This window comes from Neophocaena asiaeorientalis, unplaced genomic scaffold, assembly GCF_003031525.2.
Source record: "Neophocaena asiaeorientalis asiaeorientalis breed wild unplaced genomic scaffold, Neophocaena_asiaeorientalis_V1.1 scaffold247, whole genome shotgun sequence".
Lineage (NCBI taxonomy): Eukaryota > Metazoa > Chordata > Mammalia > Artiodactyla > Phocoenidae > Neophocaena > Neophocaena asiaeorientalis.
This window is the reverse complement of record NW_020174930.1, coordinates 49,148-59,316: the sequence shown is the minus strand read 5'-3', so window position 1 is coordinate 59,316 and position 10,169 is coordinate 49,148.

The following is a 10,169-nucleotide window of genomic DNA, read 5'->3' as shown; positions in this document are numbered from 1 at the left end:
ATATATATATATATATATATATATATATATATGACCTTTATAAGTCTCAATCAGTTTTTTACCAATATATGAATACTTATACACATCAATTAAGCATTTTCTTAAGAGCTTTTTACCATCATTGGTCTGACTGTCACCTAGTGGGAGGTACTGGTAATGAGAAAAGACTGAAAAGACTCATTACCAGTTAGGATCAAGTAAAGGAGGCCTCTTCCACCCAAGGTTTCTGAGGAGCTGTACCACCTCCCTGGCGATGGATGGGGCTTTTAAGGAGCCAGCCTGTATTTATTGCACTGGGGTGACACCCTGGGAATCAAAGAGGTATCTGAAGAGAAAAGAATGTTCTCCTTGGGAGGAACTATAACATATTTTGGTACCAGCCCCAAACGAACAATGTTTAAAATATTGACCTCTTGACACAAGTTCATAGGCAGGGGTGTCTGATAGGGACTTGTGGTTAAGACCACCACCACTGGAAATGTCCTGAAATGCAATGCAATTATGAACAGCCTTGTCCACCTGCCTCTTCCTCTCCCAGTCCAAGAAAACAGAATGTGTGGGATCTAAAAGAAACAAATCTCAAACCACAACCCTGCACAAACCTCAGCTGAGAAGAGCAGCCTTGGCAGGAGGAGCACCCCCATTGCCTTCCAGCAGATGCACTGTGACCACAGCTTACACAATGAAGAAACTCAGTGGGCACTAAAGCCAGTGTGGAGGCCAGAAGTCAAGGTGACCTTGGCTCCCAGCTGACTCCTTTGATCTAATTGCTTAAATCATATTCTTCCACTGTCACCTCCTCTCCACCAGCCTCCTGCCAGGTCAGCAGACTAGAGTATGATCTGCTCACTGCCCTCTTGCACTTGGACTTGGGTACAAGAGTCCTCAGATGAGGTAATAATGGGAAAAGTACATTGTGGACTTTAATGCTAAAATGTTAATAGCTAACATTTATTGCAGTCTTTTGGTGTTTCAAGTGTTGTTCAAGCACTCTGCTTATCTAATCTTGACAGTAACCCTATAAGGTAGGTACTTCAGAGATGAGGGAACGGAGTTTCAGAGAGGTTAAGTGACTTGCCTATGGTCTTCAGCTTGGAAGGTGCAGCCCAGGACTCTTAACTGGTACCCTGTGGGCTAGCTGGCCAGAGGCCCCCCTCTCCCCCACTTCCCCCCATACTCTGAAGATCCAGACCACATGGAGCCTTTGGAGAGCCTGACGCACATTAGTATGCTAATGCATCTGAGAAGTTCAGCAGTAAACACTTAAAAATGAAGTTGATTATGTTTCTTCAGTCTAAAGCATCTCACACTTAGTTGAGCAGCCCCCTACCCCACCCCCACCTTTAAATGGGATTCTTATTCCCCAAAACATAGAAGGAAGTGAGCCAGGGCTCTGTGAACATCTTTGTGCAGGCACGGGAGGAGCTTCCTTTTCCGGGGCAGCCACTAATGCTGATGTGCTTGTCTCTGGCCAGGCTCTGGGCCAGTATCTAGCCTGGGATCAGTCATTGTAGCCAGACATTCAGGCAGTATCATTAGGTGCAACCTAGTCAGGGCCCCGGGGCTGGTACCTGTGTACTGGGAACTAGGTCCAGAGAAGGACTTCTTTTTCTTTAACCATTATTTCCTTACTCTTTACTTTTTTTTTGTTTACAAGAGAGAGAAAGACAACTAAAATGTTTTAAGAAAAAAAAAAGGGTGAAGAAATCAAATGGTCTAGGGGTGAAGTTGGCTCCAGATCTTGTGCTTTGGCCTCATTCATGGACAGCACTGTCCCCGTGGTGACTGACAGCAGCTTCAGGCTCCATCAGCTTTATTGCTGGCAGATCCTATAGTTCCAGCCCAGGCCCTGGACCTATTTAGGTCCTGGGCCGTCCCTGCAACGATCTTTAGCACTTCTTTGATCAGCCAGGCTTGTGTCACAGGTCTGGGGGTGGGGATACCTCTCTTTACCACATGCAAAGTGAGTTGGAGATGGGCCTCTACCTCATCCCCCACCCCATTACAGTCTGTTTTAAGGGAAAGGGGGAATTGACACTGGTCAGGCAAAACCAACAGCACCAGTACGAAGGGGTCTAGTATGAGCCAGGAGTTGTCTTCTCTTGCATGGTCACTCTTTGACAGAGCAGTTTCACCTCTTAGAGTTTATTCTAAGTAGATAATTGGACAGATATATTAAAAAAATATTAAAGAAAATAACATTCATTGAAATGTCCTTTGTAGTGAAAAACTAAAAAGTCTGTCAGAAGGGAATTGTTTAAATTAATTATTTACATCCAAATAATACACAGCCAACAAAAGTATGATGTACAAAAGATTTTTAAATCAATTTTATAATGTCCAGAATATATTGTTGAATGGAAAAACAGGTAAAAAATAATTTGTGGTAAGGTTACACTTTTGAAAAATTATTTATCTTTCTGAAAGATAATATATCTAAATAGAGGGATGCTTGAAAGTTTAAAAGATATTAGCAGTGTTTATTGCTAGTTGGTGAACTCTGGGTGATTTTTATAAGCTTTTTACTTTCCTGAAATTTTACCACAAACTTGTCTATTTTTACAATCAAAAATTATTTATTACAAGTGCAATTATTTACTCTCTTCAAAGAAAACTATTATTTTCTAAGATAATTAATCTAAGGTTCCTGGCGTGGGGGAATGCTATCTTCCCCCTTTAGCATCTATGTTCTCAAGGGGCACATGGGCAAGCAGAAGCTGAGGGGGTTGCCTGTCCTCATTCCTGTCCTGTTGTGGTCCTCTGGGGAAGCCTGGCTTTGTTCTTCACCTGCATTTCAGCAGTGTTTCAGTGCTCATGGTGTTTAGGGGAGGTGGCCCAGGGTTGCAAATAATCCTTTGATTTATCTAAGGATTATTAGGTCTTTGGGTGCTGCCCATCTCGTCTGAAAGCGTAGGACAGTAAATCTTTTCTAACCAGTGTCCACCCCTCACTCTATGCCCATCCACCATGTCTCTGGTAGCAAAGCCTTCAAGTGCCATGTTGTCTCCTGGCTGGGCACGTGTTTCCGCTTGTCTGAACCAAAGACAGCCTGAGGGCTTGGGCGCTGATCTGGATGTTGAGAGCTCTTCACAATTTTACTGTTTAATTGCTTTTGTGAAAAGAGATATTTTCTGCTTTCATTTCTTCTGTCACTGATACTAAATCATTTGTCCAAAAGACAAAAGGCCTTTTATACCTTCTTATTATCAATCATAAATAAAGCTGTGGTTTAAATTCAGTAAAGCCTTTTTGAGTGGCTGAGCTCATCTCTAATTTGGTGCAATTCAAGATTTTGCCATTTTCAGTTTGTTTCACACAGGGTTATTAAAGGAAATGTGCTAATTAATTTTGAAGTAAAAAGCTGTAAGCTTAAGGGTTTTTTTTTGAGTCACGGCATAAGGCAAATTAGTCATGTTTTGGTCTCTATATTTAATCACTTTAGAACACATTTTTATTTGTATTTTCACTCACCTTGAATGGAGTAGAGATCACATAAGGGGTATAGTTTCCAAATCAAGTTGTTTGGATAAACATAGTTTTAACAAAGACTATCCCTAGCATCTGTAGAGTGCATGCTCCACACCGCTGCCAAGGGTGTTTCATTCAGTCACTTAAGACAAATTCTTAGCAAGTTACTGCCCTGCCTAAAAGCCTCTAATGTGTCTCCATTGCCTTTGGAGACTCATCAACTCCTTAGCCAGCATTTCAAGGGCCTCCCCGTTTAACCCCAACCCATCTCTCCAGTTAAAAAAAGCTCATTCCTGAGGAAGAATGCTGTTCCCTCTCCTTCAAGGCCTAATCTCACCCTCTCTGTGAGACCTCCATGCCTCTCCCAGGCTGGACACTCCACAGCATCTCATGTGCCCTTCTTATGGCCTTCCATGCTGACTCAGTTTCCACCCCTCTTCACTGAGGTATAATTGACAAATTGTATATATTTAAGATATACAACGTGATATTTTGATACATATATTCTTTGTGAAATGATTACCACAGTCAAGCTAATTATCATTTCCATCACCTCACATAGTTACCGTTATCTGTATGTGTACGTGTGCTGAGAACACAAGTCTACTCTCTTAACAAATTTCAAATATACAATATAGTACTATTAAACTACAGTGGTTGCCAGGGGCTGGGGCCTGGGGGAAATGGGAAGATGGTACAAAGTTTCAGTTGTGCAGGATGACTAAGTTTTGGAGATCTAGTGTACACCCTGGTGACTGACTCTGTTTTAATTGTTTGTTTTTCTCCACTCAATCCTGTGCCCTCTGGAGAAGACATTTCCAAGTCTGGCTAAGCATCAGAGTCTCCTGGGTAGCTTGATAAAAATACAAAAATCCCTGAGCCCCATACCAGACCAACAGAATCAGAATCTCTGAGAGTGGAGTCCAGATATCCATAAATTTTAATCAGTTTTCTAGGTGATTCTGACCAGCAGGCAGGCTTGGTAACCACTGCCCCATTGCATTTTCCACGGACCCAGGCCAGTGAGAGCAAGAAATGGAATGAGGCAGAGAGTTGAGGTACATGGAGGACGCACTCTGTATCAGCTCCTCTCTAGGAGATTTTACATCTGTGCATTTAATCTCAACCGCCTCAAGAAATAGATTATAGCAAGCTCAAGCCTATTACTATAGACAAGAAAACCACAGTTAAAGGGGTTAGGCCCTTGTCCAAGATTCCCACTGGTAACAAAACCAGCTCTGCTGTCTTTTTAGGCTCATTCTTTTTACTTAACTCATGTTAATTAAATGTTAGTTAAAATAAGTTAACATCAATGTTTTTAGAATCTCTGTGCCTTGCTCCCTTACATTCAATCAACCTGCAAGACCTACCTACTCTATCTGCCCATCTTCATTCTCTGCCATGTAGACCTCGGAAACAGCCTTCTAATTTGTCTCCTACCATTTCACCTCTAATCCGTTTTCCTAACTGTAGCTGAGTAATTATTTAAACTTGCAAATCTGCCAAAGCCACTTCTCGTGGTATATTTTACCACATATAAGCTTTTCATTTTTACATATAAAAATATGCCTAATTTTACCTTTATAGCTTTGAGGTTTTCAGACTTGATAATGGGTGTTTAAGTGAGCCTTCCCTGCCCTTTAGACTTCTAATGCAAATGACAATATAGGGGTTAAGTTTTACAATGAATAAAGAGTTTGCACATATTGACGTAGGAAGGCAAACCTCAGAAGAATGGGCAATAGGTACGAGTAGGTAATTCACAGATGAGGAAATTAAACTAATAAACAAATAAAATAAAAGAAACCCCAATCACTAATGGTCAAAGAAACAAAGTGATGTCACTCAACTCCCCTCGGATTAGAAAAAATTAAAAACAGCTATGACCAGGACATGGAACCAACCTAAATGTCCATCAACAGATGAATGGACAAAGAAGATGTGGCACATATATACAATGGAACATTACTTAGCCATAAAAAGAAATGAAATTGAGTTATTTGTAGTGAGGTGGATGGATCTAGAGTCTGTCATACAGAGTGAAGTAAGTCAGAAAGAGAAAAACAAATACCGCATGCTAACACATAATATGGAATCTAAAAAAAAAGGTAGTGATGAACCTAGTGACAGGGCAGGAATAAAGACATAGACTTAGAGAATGGACTTGAGGACATGGGGTGGGGTGGGAGGGGGAAGCTGGGGCGAAGTGAGAGTGGCATGGACATATATACACTACCGAATGTAAAATAGCTAGTGGGAAGCAGCAGCATAGCACAGGGAGATCAGCTCGGTGCTCTGCAATGACCTAGAGGGGTGGGATAGGGAGGGTGGGAGGGAGGCTCAAGAGGAAGGGTATATGGGGATATATGTATGCATATGGCTGATTCACCTTGTTGTACAACAGAAACTAACACAGTGTTGTGAAGCAATTATACTCCAATAAGGATCTATTAAAAAGAAAACAACTATGATACATATTGCTGGCAGCAATGTGGGAGAAGAGTACTCTTGTGAACTGCAGGTTCACAGGGAAGTTTCGTCAGCCTTTTTGGGAAGTGTTCTAGTAACATTTTAAAAGAAACTGCAATACTGTTTGTTCTAATTCCCCACTCCTGGAAATCAGTTTACTTTCCAGCTCAAAGCCATTAGAATAAAGGACCTGTGAACAAGAGTATTTACTGCTGCGTTGTTCAAATGGCAGAAACCTGGATGTAGCATGATTGTCCATCCCTGAAAGAACTGTTGACTTTATTATGGAACATCCACATCCTGGATGTGGAGCTTCAAAAAAAAGGGGGGGAGCAAGTCAAGACAGTAAAGACAAGGGATAAAAGGTTAATAAAAACTAATAAAATCATATCAGCATATATGATATGATCAAATTTATGCACTTATATAAAATTATATACATATGTATGTATAGACAAAATCTGAAAAAATTAAAAATGCAAAACTAATCTGTTCATTTCTCTACCTAAAATCTGTCAATGGCTTTCTAATCCCCTGTGGATCAATGCAGGATCTTTAGCTTGGGCCCCAGAGGCCCCTGCTCATGTCTCCACCCTCCTATAAAACAGCTGCCCTCCTCATTCTGTGTCACAGACACGTTTCCTGGTTCTTCACCTCCCAGGACCCCCAGGCCCCCTCCACTCTGCAGCCCTCCTGCTCCTCTTTAGTTCTTCACACATGCTGTTTCTTTTCTTCTGCATGACTCTTACTCATTTTCATGTTTCAGCTTAAACATCAGTTTCTCAGGGGGCTTTCGCTGACTCTCAGATGTGGTTATGTATTCTGATATCTATTCCCATGGTTCTCTGTCCTTACTAAAATTCTATTTTATTATTAGCTTCTTTTCCCAAACTTTGCTCAGATTTTCCCAACTGTAATTTACTGCTTTGTTACATCTGAATTGGATAAGAGCCTATAGCAAAGACCTGAACATTGTACCCTGGATCTCATAACTGTGGGGATGTGGAATCACCTCTCCAACCCTGTTGCCACCCTGTGGACCTCTCAGCCATAAGGATCTCTTTTAGTTTTATAGGGACAGCAGTTTATGCCACCACATAGCATCTGTGAGTGCTGTGATACCCTCCCCAGCATTGTCTGTGTCATTCTCTGGGTCCCTCTGGCCATCTGTGCTCCTTGGCTGCCTCAGGCTTCCCACTCTGCTCCTGTCCCCTGTGAGGAATCCCTGGGTAGAGGAGCCCTAGTTCCTGTGATTGACAGAGTCCCTCCTGATCTGTGACCATGATCATGCTCTGGGCCTGAGAGGAGGCTGCAGTGAAAGTGACTTTAAATTCCAAAACATTCTAAAGACAGCTTGGAGCTGACACTTGCTATAGCAACAGAGAACTAACCACGACAGGCGTGAGGGGTTAACACAGGGCACACACCAGTGAGGGCACGACAACCAAGTTTATTAAGCATTATTTTGCTTTCACTGCATGTTTCTAATTAAATGTTTATTTTTAAAAAATCCAATTTATATGAAGAGAAAAAATTTAGTTCAGTTCATTTTCAAACCATAATGTTAAAAAATTATTATTTTCATAATAACAGCTTTCTTTCTGTAAGCAGTAGCATTTCTGTCTTCACAAAAAAGGGAGAACAGGAAAACAGATTGTATGACTATGTTCTTCCAGAAGACCTAGGTAAGCCAGTTTCCCAACAAGGTCATTGCCCCTGGTAAGCTTGGATAAAATAACAAGATTTTTTACATGAGAAGAAAATGTGGAAATAAATTACATTACATGTTAACTCAAAGAGGTTTTTATATTAGATAACCCGAGCTTCTTATCCCTTTGGAGGTCATCCTGTCCTCTGTGGCAGGGAGGATTGAGTTGGATAAAGACTCCCATTAGCACTGGGGGAGGTTTCACATGTAAATCCCCTTACAAATGCGAGAGCAAATAGAGAGTGTCCTGCTTAGTAAGTCAACATAATTTGGGTGCTAGTTTTTTCTCTTAGAAAAGTGCCCTTGGTGGCTTGTTATCTTTGAAGTGGATGAGGCAGGAAGCTCTCAGCCCACAGTGTTTGCCTGCTTTTCCTTCCCATCAGGATTGTCCAACATCCCCAGCCTTTTCTCCAGTCTCTGCTTCCATTCTTCTCTGAGCCTGAGGAGGGGAAACAATATACGTGGTTAGTGCATTTGTCTAGACATCTGCTGGTCCAGAGAAGTTTTTTGTTTTTTGGGTTTTTTTCCTTCTGAATAATATTTTTTAAGAGAAATAAATGGCTTTTACAAATTAATGAAGAAAAAAATCAGTAGAGTAATGAGCAGTCTATGAATATGTAGTTTTCTCCAAAATTTATTCCTTCCTACATTGGTATGCGGATTCAGAGTAATATCAATCAAAATCCCAGCAGGACTTTTCTGTAGCTATCAACAAGCTGATTCTAAATTTTATAAGGAAAGGCAAAAGAAGTCAATTAGCCAAAACAATTTTAAAGTAGAAGAAAGATGGGAGACTCATACTACATGATTTTGAGGCTTAATGTAAAGCTACCATCATCAAGACAGTGTAGCATTGGTGAAGGAAGAAACAGATCAATGGAACAGAATGGTGTGGAAATAAACATACACAAATATAGCCAATTGATTTTTGACAAAGTACAAAGGCAGCTCAATGGAGGAAGGATACTATTTTTTTTCAATAAGTGATGCTGGAACATTATATATCCATATTAAAAAATGGCCTTTGATCCACACTCCACATCTTATACAAAATTAACTAAAAATGGATCATAGACATGAATGTAAAATGTAAGACCAAGGCTTCAAGAAAAAAGCCACAAAATAATATCTTCATGACCTTGGGATAAGGAAAAAATTCGTATATACATTACAAAAAGCCTGATTCATAAAAGAATAAAAAATTTGGGCTTCATCAAAATTAAAACAATTTGTTCTGTGAAAGATACTGTAAAGAGAATAAAAGACAAGCCACAAACAGGGAGAAAATATTTGCAAAATATCTGATAAGGGAATTATTTCCAGAATATATATAGTTTCAAACTCAATGATAAGAAAGTAATATAATGAGGAAAATATTTGAACAGACATTTTCCTAAAGAAGTAACATGGGTGGCAAATAAACACGTAAAAGATGCTCAACATAATTAGGTAAATGCAAATTAAAACAACAATGAGGTACCACTTACCTCATAGAATAACCAAAACAAACAAACAAACAAAAAACCAACTCTTTCCCCCTACCTCCCCTGGCAAAACCAAAAACGAACCCCCACCCCCCAAACCAAAAAACCCTCACAACAAAACTCAAACCAAGTGTTGGCCAGGATGCTGACTAACTGGAACTCTTTTTCATGCTATTAAAATGCAAAACGGTGCAGTTTGTAAAACAGTTTGGCAGTTTCTTATACAGTTAACCATACACTTGCCCTATGACCCAGTAATTTCAATCCTATTTGCTCAAGAGAAATAGAAATTTATCTTCACACAGAAATCTATATGTGAATGTTTACAGCACTTTTATTTATAGTCACCCAAAACTGGAAACAACCTAAATGTCCTTCAGTGGGGAGTGGATCACCAAATTGTGATACATCCCTACCACAGAAAAGTACTCAGCAATGAGAAGGAATGGATGTACACAATTGATACACACAACAAGAAGAAAAAATCCCAAGTACATTGTGCTAAGTGAAAAGAGCCAGACACAAAAGACTACATGCTGTATAATTCATTTATGACATTCTGGAAAAGGCAAAACTATAGGGATGAAGTACAGATCAGTGGTTGCTATGGACTGGAAATTGGGAGAGGAGTTGACCACAAAGAAGCTTAAGGGAATTTTTCAGAGTGATGGAACTATTCTATATCTTGACTGTGGTGATTACATGACTGAGCATTTGTCAAACTCCTAAGTTAAAAAAGGAAGGTGCATACGAATACTCTGTATGAAACGGATCACTAAGGGGAACCTGCTGTACAGCACAGGGAGCTCTACTCAGGGCTCTGTGGTGACCTGAATGGGAAGGAAATCCAATAAAGGGGATATAGGTATATGTGTAGCTGATTCACTCTGCTGCACATTATAAACTAAAACAATATTGTAAAGAAACTATACTCCAATAAAAATTTTTTTAAAAAATTAAAAAAGGAAAGTGCAGAATATTGAAGATTGTGTAGATCCTATTTTGCATAAAAATACAGCACTTATTTATTTGCTTAGAAA